Source organism: Chelonia mydas, chromosome 14 (genome assembly GCF_015237465.2).
Source record: "Chelonia mydas isolate rCheMyd1 chromosome 14, rCheMyd1.pri.v2, whole genome shotgun sequence".
NCBI classification, from domain to species: Eukaryota; Metazoa; Chordata; order Testudines; family Cheloniidae; genus Chelonia; species Chelonia mydas.
This window is the reverse complement of record NC_051254.2, coordinates 4,592,100-4,608,500: the sequence shown is the minus strand read 5'-3', so window position 1 is coordinate 4,608,500 and position 16,401 is coordinate 4,592,100. Positions and strand designations below refer to the sequence as shown.

Sequence of the window (16,401 nt, the reverse complement as noted above, 5' to 3'; positions counted from 1 at the left end):
GGGGTAGAAGATGTCGGGGAACTAGTGTTAGCTGTAAGTAACTACCAGAGTCGGCTTATGTATGAATGGTGCCCAAAGGGCGCACTGGCCCCTCTTTTATGTAGGATAGTATGAATCTAAATAACTGTTGCTTGCACAATACCGTTAATGAAAAAGGAGTTGTGAGAAATGTGAAGTGAAGTGAAATCCTACTTAGAGGTCACCAAAAATGTTTGCAAATAGTTTTCGTCACTCTTCACCCACCTCCGCTGGTACCTAAAGCCCAGTTCCAATCTGGTCCAGTTCCATAATATAATTAATAGTCAGTTCAGCTCCTGCTGTTATGCCAGAAAACTTGAGGTAGTTTCTGCTCCAATTTCAGCTCTTCCAAATCAATGTTTTTCTGGACTGGAGTTCACACTGTTTGCCTTGCTCTGCACTCAGTGTATAACCTCATTAAGCAAAAGCATAAAGTCTGTTATTTATTTATTCCACATGATAAAACCAGGATATTACTCACAGTGATAACATGGGTTAATTTTCAGTGAAGTCTCTTTTGGCAGCAGGTGGCAAACTTTTAATAAATACAATGAATAACACTCCTATCAGATCCAAGATAAAAGGCTGTCATATCATAAACTCATTTCGCTCTTTGGGCCAGTAACATTAGACTTCAAGGTGCTGTAATTATCTTCCATTGATTTTTATTTATTTTTTATTGTTACTCATAAAAAATGGAGCATAAAATTCAATTAGTTCAACAAGATTTGGTGTGAGCTTGGATGCTAAGGTGTAATAGGTGTCTATACAATGTAATTTAAGGGCACCACCCTGCCAGCTGACTACTATGAACATCCTACAGAGCTATGTCTGCTGGAAGAAAGGGTCTTTGCAGGAGTTCTGGCTGGGGATGTCTGTAATGGGAGCAAAGTTCACACCACACCAGCAGGACGGAACATCTGAAGTGCACGAGGAGCAGTGATAAGCTCCATTGACAACCCAGCCAGCCCTGCTTCTCTCTTAGAACAGAGGTCACGAGCCCTCATGGTGGAATCCACTTGCGATACAGGACAGGTAACTAGCCCTTCCCAAATGTTTCCTCCAGTAATAACCCTCACTCTAAGCTGTTACGGCAGAATGAAACATGGAGGCAGCAGGGCCCAGTGGCTGGATTGGGACTCACGACACCTGGGTTCTATTCCTGGCTCTGCCTTTGGGTGACATTGGGCTACTTACTTCCCCTTTCCTTGCCTCAGTTTCCCCAGCTGCCAAACGGAAATGATGACACTGACCTCCTTTGTAAAACACTCTCTTATATGGTGGTTTTCGTCAGTAGATCTCAACAATGTGTTATTATATTATAGATATACCATATCTATCGATGAAAAGCACTATAAAAGGACTAGGTACTATATATATAACGGTCGAAGACGGGATCAGGAATTACTGCAGAGTGCTCCCCAGTTCAGCCCCTAGGCCAGATCCCCTGTTGTAGGCCAGCCCCTTTTCAACACTGATCCTTCATTCACCCTGTAATCAGGGTGTAAGTCAGGGCAGCTTTTGGCCCGGCCTGTTGACGTTAACTATCTTGGGTGAGTTTTCAGTCAGGAATGAAAGGGGTGGGGTGTTTTTTTGGTCAGAGGTTCTGGCATGTGGTAACATTTCCAAAAGGCTATATTGATTTGAAGGCTTGTGCTATGGATTCATGGCAGGAGTTACACACACAGCCCTGCTAGCCGCAATCTTGTCCTCCTTCCCCGCAGAGCTAATTCTATTTTTAAAAAAACAGTGAGCATAGGGAAAGCAGCAGAGGAAAAAAATTTAAAACATGAATAAGGAAGCCCCAAAAGGTTTTGAGGTTGGGGGTCAGTGCAGAGAACCCCCTGAGGTTTCCATAAGAGAGAAACCCAAGCTGAAAATTTCAGATTTTCAGTAGGCGTTGGGTTACCTAAGAATCATAGAATCATAGAATCATAGAATATCAGGGTTGGAAGGGACCCCAGAAGGTCATCTAGTCCAACCCCCTGCTCAAAGCAGGACCAAGTCCCAGTTAAATCATCCCAGCCAGGGCTTTGTCAAGCCTGACCTTAAAAACCTCTAAGGAAGGAGATTCTACCACCTCCCTAGGTAACGCATTCCAGTGTTTCACCACCCTCTTAGTGAAAAAGTTTTTCCTAATATCCAATCTAAACCTCCCCCATTGCAACTTGAGACCATTACTCCTCGTTCTGTCATCTGCTACCATTGAGAACAGTCTAGAGCCATCCTCTTTGGAACCCCCTTTCAGGTAGTTGAAAGCAGCTATCAAATCCCCCCTCATTCTTCTCTTCTGCAGACTAAACAATCCCAGCTCCCTCAGCCTCTCCTCATAAGTCATGTGCTCTAGACCCCTAATCATTTTTGTTGCCCTTCGCTGGACTCTTTCCAATTTATCCACATCCTTCTTGTAGTGTGGGGCCCAAAACTGGACACAGTACTCCAGATGAGGCCTCACCAGTGTCGAATAGAGGGGAACGATCACGTCCCTCGATCTGCTCGCTATGCCCCTACTTATACATCCCAAAATGCCATTGGCCTTCTTGGCAACAAGGGCACACTGCTGACTCATATCCAGCTTCTCGTCCACTGTCACCCCTAGGTCCTTTTCCGCAGAACTGCTGCCTAGCCATTCGGTCCCTAGTCTGTAGCGGTGCATTGGATTCTTCCATCCTAAGTGCAGGACCCTGCACTTATCCTTATTGAACCTCATCAGATTTCTTTTGGCCCAATCCTCCAATTTGTCTAGGTCCTTCTGTATCCTATCCCTCCCCTCCAGCGTATCTACCACTCCTCCCAGTTTAGTATCATCCGCAAATTTGCTCAGAGTGCAATCCACACCATCCTCCAGATCATTTATGAAGATATTGAACAAAACGGGCCCCAGGACCGACCCCTGGGGCACTCCACTTGACACCGGCTGCCAACTAGACATGGAGCCATTGATCACTACCCGTTGTGCCCGACAATCTAGCCAGCTTTCTACCCACCTTATAGTGCATTCATCCAGCCCATATGTCCTTAACTTGCTGACAAGAATGCTGTGGGAGACCGTGTCAAAAGCTTTGCTAAAGTCAAGAAACAATACATCCACTGCTTTCCCTTCATCCACAGAACCAGTAATCTCATCATAAAAGGCGATTAGATTAGTCAGGCATGACCTTCCCTTGGTGAATCCATGCTGACTGTTCCTGATCACTTTCCTCTCCTCTAAGTGCTTCAGGATTGATTCTTTGAGGACCTGCTCCATGATTTTTCCAGGGACTGAGGTGAGGCTGACTGGCCTGTAGTTCCCAGGATCCTCCTTCTTCCCTTTTTTAAAGATGGGCACTACATTAGCCTTTTTCCAGTCATCCGGGACTTCCCCCGTTCGCCACGAGTTTTCAAAGATAATGGCCAAGGGCTCTGCAATCACAGCCGCCAATTCCTTCAGCACTCTCGGATGCAATTCGTCCGGCCCCATGGACTTGTGCACGTCCAGCTTTTCTAAATAGTCCCTAACCACCTCTATCTCTACAGAGGGCTGGCCATCTCTTCCCCATTTTGTGATGCCCAGCACAGCAGTCTGGGAGCTGACCTTGTTAGTGAAAACAGAGGCAAAAAAAGCATTGAGTACATTAGCTTTTTCCACATCCTCTGTCACTAGGTTGCCTCCCTCATTCAGTAAGGGGCCCACACTTTCCTTGGCTTTCTTCTTGTTGCCAACATACCTGAAGAAACCCTTCTTGTTACTCTTGACATCTCTTGCTAGCTGCAGCTCCAGGTGCGATTTGGCCCTCCTGATATCTTTCCTACATGCCCGAGCAATATTTTTATACTCTTCCCTGGTCATATGTCCAACCTTCCACTCCTTGTAAGCTTCTTTTTTATGTTTAAGATCCGCTAGGATTTCACCATTAAGCCAAGCTGGTCGCCTGCCATATTTACTATTCTTTCGACTCATCGGGATGGTTTGTCCCTGTAACCTCAACAGGGATTCCTTGAAATACAGCCAGCTCTCCTGGACTCCCTTCCCCTTCATGTTAGTCCCCCAGGGGATCCTGGCCACCTCTATCTCCATCCTCCACTGTCACAGCTGCAGAAGCACTGATGTGATGTCCCTCCTCCATATAACGGAGAGGGAATGACTGACAGGACGTTCTCTGGAAGGGTCCAGGCTTTGGAATACCTTCCCATACTGGTCCAAAATAGCCTGGCTTTGCCAATTTTCAGGGCATGCTCCAGGGCCCATTTGTTGCATCTGGTTTTAGTGACAGGAGACTGCTAATGTGCTGGGGTGTTTTCATTTGCATTTAGAGGTGCTACTTCTTAAAAGGAGTGAAATGGTATTTGATCTTGTCCTTTTAAATCGCTGACAGAGCCCTCAGAACCTTTGGACAGGTGCTTTTCATCTCTCTATATGAAATAAAATATATAACAACAGGTCAGCTCCAGATTCCAAACTCCCCCAGATGGGGGGTATTTGGATCCAGCACTCTGGTGTGGTATGCTGGGACGGTGGGAGCTATTTGCAAAATCAGGATCTGGCTTCAGATTCACAGCACTCACGAAGCATGAGAGGTGTTTGGAGCTGGAGTTTGGGTTCGAGTGCATGGTGTTAGAAGGAAGATGATCTTGTGGTTGAATCACTGGAGCAGGAGTCTAGAGATGTGACTTCAACTCCCCGCTCTACAGTGGGCTTCCTGCGTGACCTTGGCCAAGTCACCAGATATCTCTTTATGTCTACACTGAACATTAAGCTTGTGTCAGGGAACTGTTGCTCCCTTACTAACATTCAGTGGGGGTGTTTTAGTTGCTAGCTCCCAGTACTAGAAAGGGGGAAGGGTCGATGGGAAATCAGGAACCTGAGACTGACAGCCTCCAGGAACAATGGGGAGAGGCCAATGCTCCAGGTCAGCCTGAATGACAGAGCGGGCAGGCTAATCAGGGAGTCAGGAGGCCAGGGAGGTCCCATTCTCCGTGTGAGATGGATTTGCCTGGGTCAGACAAGAGTGGGGCCGAGCTAAGGAGAAAGCAGGGGCCCGAGCTGAGCTGGGGAGCATAGCTGGGCCAGATCCAGAGAGAGCAGCCCCTGTCCTCGGTGCAGAGCTGCAGCCCCAGAGCCAGAGGCACAGCCCAGGGAGAGCAGACTTGCCCTGGAGCAGAGCTGCAGCAACCAGAGCCAGAGGGGCCAGAAAAGCAGCCCAGGAAGCTGGAGGCAGAGCAGCAGCGGCAGTGCAGAGACCGAGTGGTGGAGCTGGGGCTGGAGCAGTCTGGAGCTGGGTGCGGTGAGCAGCTGGGGAGAGCGAGAGGGACCCTGGGCAGCGGGTCCAGCACAGGGAGACGCCTCAGCCAAGAGGCTCTGAAGGCCAGGCTTGGATCGTATCCCCGACAGGGCAGGGGCGACACTGGGAAGAAGGGTCCTACCACTGAGAGCGTGTGGCCACCACCAGAGCGAGTGTCCAACCCACAGCATCCCTGCTGCACAGCCAGGGCCTGAGAAGGGGCCTGGGACCTACAAGGAACAGACTGTGAACCGCCCGGACGTTCCAGAGACACTGTGATGTTCCCTGCCACAGAGCGGGCTGATGTGTTTCCTTTAACCTTTCTCATTCTTCCTTACTCTTTTTAAAATTAATTGTTGATTAAATAACTTGCATTTGCTTTAACTTGTACGTAATGGTCAGTGGGTCAGAGAAGTGCCCAGTGCCCAGAGTGGAGACACCCAGCCCCTATCCTAGGTGACTGCAGCAGGGTTGGGGGGTCGAGCCCCCCAGGAATCCTGGGCCCAGCCTTGTTGGGGTTGCGAGGACTCTGCCAGACAGGAGAGTGGAAGGGGAGTCCTCAAGGGCAGGGAAGCCACTGGGTAAAAGAAGTGGGAGCGAGGACTCAGATCCTTTCGCTAGCCCACTTCACCGGGGTAGTGCAGAAGCCAGGAAAGTTCCCCACAATAGCGGGACTATTCCCCCGTTTACACTTTGGCCATGACTCAGGTTTGAGTCCAAGCCCCACTTCCGTCCACACACAAATCAGTCTTGGGTCAGCAAGCTCCCAGGACCCAGACATAGTTGCTGTGTCTCCATTTCCAGCCTTCTGCTCGCCTGTCCTTTTCTCCCCTCAGTTCCTGGCTTGTCTGTTTAATTGTAGGTTCTCTCTTACTAAATGTGTCTACAGCACATAACAGAATTGGGGTCTGGTGTCAGTAGAGGCCTCCAGGCATCTCTGTAATACAAACAGTAAGAACTGGACATTTTCCAGAATTATTTGGGCTTCTTACCTATGCAAAGACACGTCGTAAGTAGAGCCAGTCGACAGCATTCATTTCATTTCATTCATTTGGGCATTTTTTAAAAAGTACAAATTTTCAATTTTTTTTTACATTTTCCAAATTAAAATAGTTTTTCATTCTTTTGGGCTTCTCCAGTTTTTTATGTTTCCTTTTCCTCCCTTTTTTCTTCCTTCCATTTTGCCAAAAGGTGGTAGGAAGGCAGAAAGAGAAAAAACAAAACGCTAGGAATCCTTCAGGTTGAGGGATTTTTGAAAGAAAGAACCTTTCATATTTTTAAACAAATATTTTCAGAAAACATGTAACATTTGTGACCATCCCTCATTCAACATTTCACAAGAACAAGCCTTCTTGTGCAATTTCTACTGTTATCTGCTTCTGATAGACCCAGAAGTGCCACAAGAACGACCTTTATTTTGTTATTTGGCATTTCCAGTCCCTCCTCCCCCCCCAGGAAAAAAATGAAAAATAATATAAAATAAATTAACAGAAAATTTCTGAAAAGTCAGCAGGGTTTGGTTAACAGAAAAAATTGGCCTAATTCCTTATGACGGTTTTCTGAAATGTCATTGATTTTAGTGGAGTTATTCCTGATTTATATTATATTGGTATAAGTGACAGGAGAATTAGCCTGCACCTGAGTACTGGGTGCAGCGGGGGTGTTTTAAGATAGAAATGAATGAGTTCGTTATTTTGCAGAAGACCTTTGCATACTAAGAAACTGGAATATAAAAAAAAAAAAATCAAGCAAGAGGTGGCATGAAACATACTATTAAACCAGTGTAGCCTTCCAAAGGTGTGAGAGTTGTGATAAGTCCTGTTTAAACTTTACCCAGAGCTAAATACCAAATGTCAACAGGCGTTCATGCCCAAACTCTCTGATCAGGCCAGACAAACATCCAATCAGAAGCATAAATCAAAGCTGAGACATAGTCGAAGGGAGGCGGGAATGTTTCGCTCTCCAATTCCCAGCGGGTTATCCTCAGCCAGTTCTTTCCCCTTCATCTATTTATACAAGACACCCTGCCACATGTATCTTTGTTTCCCATCAGGTAAACAGGCACAGTGAGTAATAACTGCTAAGTGTACATCATGTACCAAATCCACACCAACTCAAAAGGGCATCTCCAGCATACTGTGGAAAGAAAAGGAGGACTTGTGGCACCTTAGAGACTAACCAATTTATTTGAGCATAAGCTTTCGTGAGCTACAGCTCACTTCATCGGATGCATAAAGTGGAAAATGCATTCTGATGAAGTGAGCTGTAGCTCACGAAAGTTTATGCTCAAATAAATTGGTTAGTCTCTAAGGTGCCCCAAGTCCTCCTTTTCTTTTTGCAGATACAGACTAACACGGCTGCTACTCTGAAATCTGTCAGCATACTGTGGATGCAGCATGCTTGTTTGCCTTTCCTCCAGGTCCCATCTACCTAGCAAGCATTAGGCCAGGCTCATGAACTGACTTCCGTCCAGCCACTTTCTTGAACACTAGGAGGAAAAACATTCCCTTTCTAAATCCTTCAGCTGGAGGAAGATAACGGCTCAGGAGGCGACGGAGTGTTATAAACAGATTCTGCTGCCTTAGTTCACCTTCAGTCCCTGCCTCTGTCTGTGCATACATGGCTTACATGATTAAAGGCAGTTGTTAGACCATCATATTGCTGCGGGTGACATAGTGCATTTTGTAACAATAGCAAATATATTTCAGGTCTGTTCACAATGGCAAACATTCCGCCTGTTTTATAACCTGTCTCCCCCTAATTTGAAGCCTCTAATCGGGTTAGTACATATATTCATGAACATCTTATGACATAATATACTTTGATCTGATCCAAAGCCTTTTGAAGTCAATGGGACGCTTTCCATTGATTTCGAAGAGCTTTGGATCAGGTCCTTAAATACTCAAGTGACTTAAATTATAACACTCCTATGTCCATACAGCGAGTTTTTTTTATTATTGGGCTGAAGAGAGGCTAGAAAACACCATCTGTCATGGTAATGTCTTTCTTTTCTATATTTCTTTTTTCCCTTCCTCTTTAGAAAAAGCATGCTCATTCGAAGCAGGCAACATGTTTTATTAATTGATGGCAAATAATCCTAAGATAAAATGTGCAATAAACTTTTTAATGAAAACATATGGTGGGGGAAATTGATAGGGTTGAGCCTTCGAAGTGCAAGCTTTCCTTGGGAGTACTGTTATAAAAGGAGATGCTGTGTGCAGAGGGACCGGCATGCTCTCAGAGGAGCTGAAGGTGGGGACTGGCTTCATCTACTCTGGGGAAGTAGGCTAGGCGTATTAACTGCCATGGCGAGGTGGGTACTATTTTAACCTGAGATGGACCCAAGCCACAGAATTCAGATACAGACCTGTCTTCCGCACATCCCAAAGCCTGGGGTTTCAGAGCTTGTCTATATGCAGTCATGATGGTTTAACTGAAGATATTATTTTAGTCTGTCCACAAAGCTGTTAGCACTAGTTTAACAAATTCACTCTTATTCCAGTTTAAACCACTCTGAGCTTAAGTCAATTAGAAACACGTTTAATCTAACCTGACGTAAGCTGCGCTTAACATGAACTAAGAGCTTTGCAGCCTTTAACCGGTTTAATTGAACCAGTGTGAGTTTGTGTGTAGATCTGGTCTTGGGGTGCAGCCTACTGTAAAGATAAGAGCTAAGTCTGATCTTGGCTATGAAGCTACATCCCCATTAACTTCAGCAGATTCACTCCTGGTTTACACCAGGGTAAAATCTTAAGCTATCATATAGCCTCACTCTAGACATAGTGGGCGAGATCCTGCCCCCACTGAAATCGGGTTTTGTTGAAAATGGCACTGCAGTTAGATCAGAGGGAATCTGTGCCTGGCTCTGCTATGACTCATGCCATGTCTATACTGCAAGGACGACAGCAAGGGTACAGTAGCATGACCCTGTAGTGTAGACGCAGCCTACCAAGACAGAATGGGTTTTTCCATCGCTGTAGGGCCCAGTGGTTGCTAGCTCGATAGAAGCATTCCTCTGTCAATCTAGTTGCCTCTGCACTAGTGGTTAGGTCAGCATATGCTCCAGGATGTCGATTTTCACACACCTGAGTGCCACAGCTGTGTTGACCTACATTTTAAGTGCAGACCAGGCCTCACTGGGGGACCCAGGGCAAGCCATTTTATCCCCACTGCCTGCCTCACTTTCCCTTTTCGTAAAGCTGAGAAAACAACTAATACTCCTATTAAAAACCATTCACTTCAGGCCAGATCCTGGAAAACTGAGCCAAGTGTGAGCCAAAAGGAAATGCCCCAAAGGACACAGGGAGCTTTCCTTCCCAAGACCAACCCGTGTAGCCAGTTTAACCATTAAGGGTGGGATTTTTACAGTGTCTAAGGCCCAGCACCTCAATGGTATTTAGGTGCCTCACTCCCATTGGATCTGTGCCTAAGTGACTCAGGGGCACAGAAGCAATTGATTTTCAGCAGGACTTATGGTCCCTTGGGTGCTTCTGAATATCCCATCCGAAGAAGCTACCCTAAATGGTGATGTTCTGAAAGCCAAACACACACACTGCCTCAACCTACTACTCCCAGATGTGCCTGAGAAACCAGACAAGTCTTGCAGGGAACGGTGAGAATTGGCTGATGTGGCGAGCTGCTCCCAGCTTTTGGCCCTTGTGAACGGGTTCTTTGTGCATGAAATGCACTGCTGTGCCAGCACAACCTCCGTATACCACTTGAGTCTTGCTTAAACTCTCAGAATAAGTGGGACTTGCACGGAGCATACTCCAGGTGCTGGCCCTCCTGGTGTCACACCATTGGCCATGGCCCCTAACACATTTCAGTGTTTCAATGCAGAGAGACCCAGACCTCAGAGGAGCAGTACAGAATCACAAACAACATCTTATTGCCTCCTCTGAGTTTCTGCATGCCACTTGCATTATTGCCAAACCTAACCATTCAAAAATCATGAGTCAGGCCCCAAAACTCTTGTGATTAGCTTCAAAAATCAAGAGATTTAAAATCATAATAATAGATTTGTGGTTCTTCTAGGTTAAACTCGGGTCCCATTTTCAAGCTTTTCTCCACAATCACAAGGGCTACAAACTTACCTTTTAAAAACAACAAAAGCTGACATTCACATGACTCCAGGAGCTGGAGCCTTAAAGAAAACATCAAAGAACATGAGATGTGTGATAAAAACACAGAAGTGGGCAACACTTCACTTTTTCTACCCAGTCATTGTTTGCTGGCCCTGATCCATCAGTCATGAGATCCTGGTTGGGGGTCAGAGGTGCCAGTTGGCCCTGGTAATCTATTAACCAGAGTCACATAAAGGTATTGAAAATATGGAGGCACCTGAATTCACTAGCAGCTTTTGCTGGCTTGTCCAGTCATTCATTATTAGTAACATTGTTATGCTGGCACCCGGAAAAAAACGAGTAAGGTCCATCCATCTGAGGCCTTTCTTTCCCCGGCCCCAGGCAGAGTTGCAGAAAGGCACCGACTGCGTCAGACGGAAGCACAAGCCCCCTCTTGCCAAGAGGCTGTAAACCTCCTGGCTCCCGGTCTCATTTATCACCTCAGCGAAGGTCCTGTGGAATTCCACTCATTCTTCACAAGGACTTTCACCGCTCAGATCAAACAAGGGAGTGACATTCCCGGGCCAGCATGTGTAGGCGGGGAGGTGGGGGGAAAGGCTTAATCAATCCAGCAGACTTTCCCACACTTTTTTATCAGGGTTTTGACACAACAGGTCAAGGACCTTCTAATGGTGTCAAAGGTGCTTTTCTGGCCTAATAGGCATTGGCATTGACAGTGGAGATTTTTAACCTCCCTACAGGTGGTCCCGCCACCACAGCCGGTGATAGGGCCACTCCACTGGATCCTCTCTATCCCCTGAGTAGCTAACAGACATGCCATGCAGGAATACCCAAGTATTATTTGCCCATCTGTTGGAATTCAGCTCTTAGACCAAGTAGAACCCACTTTTTATCTGTCCAGCCACCATGAGACGCACCAGGGCTCCTTCTGCATTCCACACATAGACATGTAGAGACCCCGGAACATTCTCGGGAAGAGCAGTGATTTCATGTCGACAAGACACACTTCCAGGAAGATGGGTGGTGATTAAAGAGGTCCAATTTCCCTGTGATTTACAGTCACTTTATGTCCCCTGTAACACCATTAATTTAAATGGAGTTCCTCCTGCTGTATGAACATGTACGTGAAAAATGGTCACATTTACATTTCCCAGTTATGTTACAAAGCACGAGCTTAAGAATCACAGCACATTTATTTAACACGAACTATACCATGGTTTCAGAGACAGGCAGTGAGGTTCTGTTTTGCAACAACAAACAAGACATTTGAGAGTATAAGGCCTGTATAAATTGCTATGGACCAGATACCATGGTGAGGGGTTGACTAAGACGACAGATATAAATTGGAAAGGATGGATGCTCGTAGGTGCACAACATAATCTCATTATGACCCACCCCAAAATAACTGATGGGCAGACCTTGTAAGTTTCAGAAGTTAGGTTCTGGTTCAGATACATTTCTAAAAACTCAGAATCTCATCCAAACATAAAGAGTCTGCAAACTTCAGCTAGGAAACTCATTACAACCAGATTTCTCACCCACTTTCTTGGACTGGTCAGATTGGAGATACATGGGAAATAGCTCTACTTATGGGTACTTGGCACTTCATTTTATAGTCCCAGCTGAAATAAGGAAGCTCAGAGGTTGAGAGGGAACATGAAAAATAACTCCTGGCAGGGGGAAGGTAATCCAAATTTTTTACAAACTTCCCAAAAGTCTGGTTTGAGTTTTGGGGGCAGTTCTACTGTGGTTCTTATTTTACCCACCTCTACCTAAAACTAAATGCCTATCAGGGACCCAGTCCCCAAGTGGGAGTTCTAGCTGCTATTGCACTACAGATAAATAATAAAAATGGGTTCCTGGAACCTAAAGGGGAAAGTTTGCTCCACCAGCTAATAAATGGCTGTTTTGCAACAAGACCCAATTAGAAATCCTTTCTTTGTTTCACAGTGTCGGGTCATGCAGGGTACTAAACCCCCTCAGCTTCCATGTACTGAAAGAGGAGCTGAGGGCACCTAACAGCTCTCCAAAGCATTCAGCGCCACACAGGATTGGGCCTTAGGATCTGAACGCGTTCACTGGGGTAGAAACTGTACAGAGTGTTCTGTATCTTTTGGCAGGTATTCACTGTTTCTTTAGTTGGGGTTAAGGATACTTCTCCTCCTCATTGGCTGGAATGTCAAAGAAAATTCATAAATCTTATGTAATTTTCAGGAAGTGTGTCTCTGCAAGGAGACTGGAAATGCAACTTGCAGGCATGTCGTGTTTTGTTAACATCTCAGTCAGTAGCCTGTCTTAAAGTAGCTCTGTCAGGCCAAAAAAATTGACCCACTCTAACGTAAAATTAATTTGGGCCTTTAGAACTTCAAGGAGAGCAGCAAATATGATTGATTTAATTTTTTGCAGGCCTACAATAACAACCCACTTTCTCCTCACGATCGCAGGCACAAGCCTGCATGAAGCACTTTGCCCATCTGCTCCCGCTGAGTGGATTCAGTACAGGGCAGTGAAATATACAGGTCTGTTGCTCCTCGAAGGAGACAGCAGGAGGGGCCTTGAAATTTCATTTCATGGCTTACAAGAAAGCTTCACGCGCAGCAGTGAGAACAAGTCCAGTTGCTAATGCTTAAAGGAGTGGATGGGGAGTCAAAACTCCCAGGTTCCATTCCCAGCTTTGCCACCAAATCATTGCCTGACCTTGGACACGTTACTAAACTTCTCTGTGCCATTGTTTCCACATCTGCAAAGGGGATAAAATACACCACTCTGGCCAACACTTTGAGAGCTAGGGGCTACAAGGTTCAAACTCACGTGCTGATTGTTGGAGCCATGGGCGCGTGGGACCCCAGTAATGAGCGAGTGCTGAGAGAACGTGGAGTCGGTCAACGCTACGCTCGGGAGATGCGGCAACTCATGGTGTCGGATGCCATCAGATGGTGGAGGGATATCTACATAAAACACATCACCAGACATCAGCAATACCAGGAGGGATGAGCTGGAGTGCTGATCAGAAGTACAGTCGGGAAAGTAACTCAAATATTTTCCTGATGGACTGTTTTTTTTCTAAATAGACAACCTATCCCAATTTCTCAATGACTGAGGGACAGTCTTCACTCATTGATATATTTTGCTTTCCGCCACCATCTCTCTGTATTACTTTTTTCATGAGTAATGTACCCGAATACTTGGATGCTAAATATCTAAACTGTATTCTTAAATTCATTCACCTAAATTTGGGTTATTGCTGATTATGCACTATATGTATCTTATGACTTTAAAAACAAACCTTGTGTTTGTGGATAATCTAAGCACTGTACCCAGATGTACAAACACTCTTTTCTCTACCTGCATATTATATAATTTTAACATTAGCTTTAATAAAAAATTTTGAATCTGTATCTCAAAGGGGACTTGTGAGGCTCAATTAGGGCAAGTGTGTCCCTTGCCCTACATGTGCCCACAAAGGGGGAGTAATGTTATTATACTCCCTTACTCCCTTATGCTGGCTTCCTGCATTGCCAATCGCAGCATGGGGGTTGGACAGACTGGATTCCATGGGACCACTACACCACTGTCCCACACAGACATAGAGGTGAGCAGGGAAAGAGCAAGCCATGGCCAGAGCCTTGGTTAAATACCTCCTCCCCCAGTGCACAGGTTAGCACATCTCAGTCAGCACAGAGTATTGATCTGTCAATACCAAATTACCTTCCTCTGCAAGCAAAGAAGGAGCCAGGAACGGAGATGATTCTTATACATCCCTGGTCTGTTCCTGGGGTGATGCAGCCACATGCTGCTCCTTACTTTTGGCCATGAGCAAAATCACAATTTTGCCCTTAATTAAATGTTTTCAAATCTGGAATGCTGAGATAAAAGATGCTACATACGTTGTACTATTCTGTCTGAATCTTTTTTGTTTATGTGTACAGACAGCCTGCAACCTAAGTAACAAGTCAAAATTGTAGTCCACCTTGACAAGTGTCCCCCTAAAGCTGTTATTTCAGGCAGTGGATTTTCCAAGTGTGGCACTGTGCTGTTTTGGCCATTGCCTTTAATAGCACTTTAAAAAACATTACTACTGTTTTTAGAATAATCACCCCAAACAGCACAGTCTTGCTATTGTAAGAGGGAGCGTTCAGTTCTGGTCTTATGTTTTCAGAACAAGGTTGCCCAGCCCTGGTAATTAGCTCAGTCTGTCTGCACTGGGTTTCTCCAACTTCTCATGAAAATACTCGTAAGGTTTTGAATAGATTTTTTTTTTCCATAGCACTTTTCAGACTTGATGTTTTCCAAAGTGACTTACAAAGCAATGGGCTTGGTCTGTGCACTGCAAGCTCAGAAATAGCTCACACATGGCCCTGGAAACATAAGACTGTTCTATGGGGTTAAAGAATACTTGTCAAAACCATGGCGTTCTCCCAAGGAATGGAAACCCAGTAGAACTTCTCAACGGCAAGCTGGTGCCTTGAAGACATCATTCTTTTCCTGCACTGTGATCACCGTAACAGGGCTTCAGCTAAAGATGGGAGACCCTCATCAGGTTCAGGGCCCTGGGCAGATAGGCACACATCAGCTCAGAAGTGTATCAGAACCTCTTGAGACAGAGCTAATGCAAATCTCATGAGATCAGGTTTTTCCTCACAAGATTTGCAGTGGGCAAGTAAATGAAAAATAAAGGAAACAATCTTTCCAAATGGAGGCTCTTTGGAAAGACACAAGCACGTCAGCCCAAATCCTCAAAGAGATTTCGGTGCCTAGCAATCAGTGGGAGTTAGGTGCCTAAATAGCCTTGAATCTCTGGAGGGCTACTGACTAAAGCCTTGATTCAGCAAAGTACTTAAGCGTGTGATCAGTGGAACAATTCATGTACTTCAAGTGAAGCACCCGTTTAAGTACCTAGCGAAATCAGAGTCTAAAACAAAGCACTGTGCACCCAAACCAGATATTCAATGCTACAGCATATAGAGCATCATCAAAATTAATAGTCTGGCCTTAAATCTGCATTTAGGTGACAAAAGCTCTGGCAGCATATAATACATACATTTCAAACTGGCTAACCGCATAGCTGGCTAAACTTACACAACAGAATGTAATGGCCATAAAGGAATCATTAGGGCATTGGCAACTCCTCTCTTCTTGTCTGAGGTATGATTATTTTGCTGTTCTCTTGCAATATTTTTAACAATTATAAGAATTTATACAGCACCTTTCATCTTGGAGGATCCCCAAACACTTTAACTAAGGCTACATTTCTCAAAAGTGGCTAGTGATTTGGGGTGCCCAATTTTTGGGGTGCCCAACTTGAGACACCTTAAAGGGACCGTATGTCCTGTTGGTGCGTGCTCAGTACTTCCTGAAAAACCAGGCCATGTGTCTGAGCCTTCTTCAGTTTGGGCATCCAAGTCACGTTTGAAAATCTTGGCCAGTTTACCTGCCCAGAAATCTCTTTATCCACATGGGAAATGCAGCCATTTCGGGACTGGAATACTGCTCCTGTAACAATGCACAGCAATGTGGCGCGCTGTTTAGGAGAGGAAATGGAAAAGAATACCATGTCCAACTGAAACTGCAGGGGGAACTCCAGCAGAAAGAATGCAATTACCAAAACTAGGATAAACAGGACACTGGGATTAAAACAAGCCCTGTTCTTTCAAAAAGTTCCACGGGATCTTTAAAAGACAGGAAAGAGGGTCCAATGGTTAGAGTTAGCTAGTGGCTAGCCTGGGAGCTGGGACACACAGGTTCAACTGTCTGTTCTGCCACAGATTTACCATGTAACCCAGAGCAAGTCAATTAGGCGCAGGTCCTCAAAAGTATTTAGGCACCTAACTCCCACTGAAAGGCCTTAGTCTCTCTGTGGCTCAGTTCCCCACCTGTAAAATGGGATAATAGCACCGCCATGCCTCACAGGAGTGTTATGAGGGTAGTGCATGAATAATTGTGACTTGCTCAGATACCATGATGATGCGGGCCATGTAATTCCCTAAGATAGATACCAATTAGGACATTGTTTTATTATTATTTATTGGTCACTGAAA

At 45.3% G+C, this 16,401-nt stretch overlaps 1 long non-coding RNA gene across 2 annotated transcripts in view; it reads right to left on the bottom strand.

The window, feature by feature from the left end:
* LOC119567490 overlaps positions 1 to 16,401 on the bottom strand; it is a 97,301-nt gene that overhangs the window by 58,296 nt on the left and 22,604 nt on the right. Inside the window, exon 2 of one of the 2 annotated variants that reach the window (XR_005227505.2) lies at positions 13,175 to 13,311. The exons of the other annotated variant lie outside the window; for it this stretch is intronic. This is a non-coding gene — a long non-coding RNA (uncharacterized LOC119567490). The remainder of the gene's footprint in view (positions 1 to 13,174; positions 13,312 to 16,401) is intronic. 2 annotated transcript variants of the gene reach the window in all.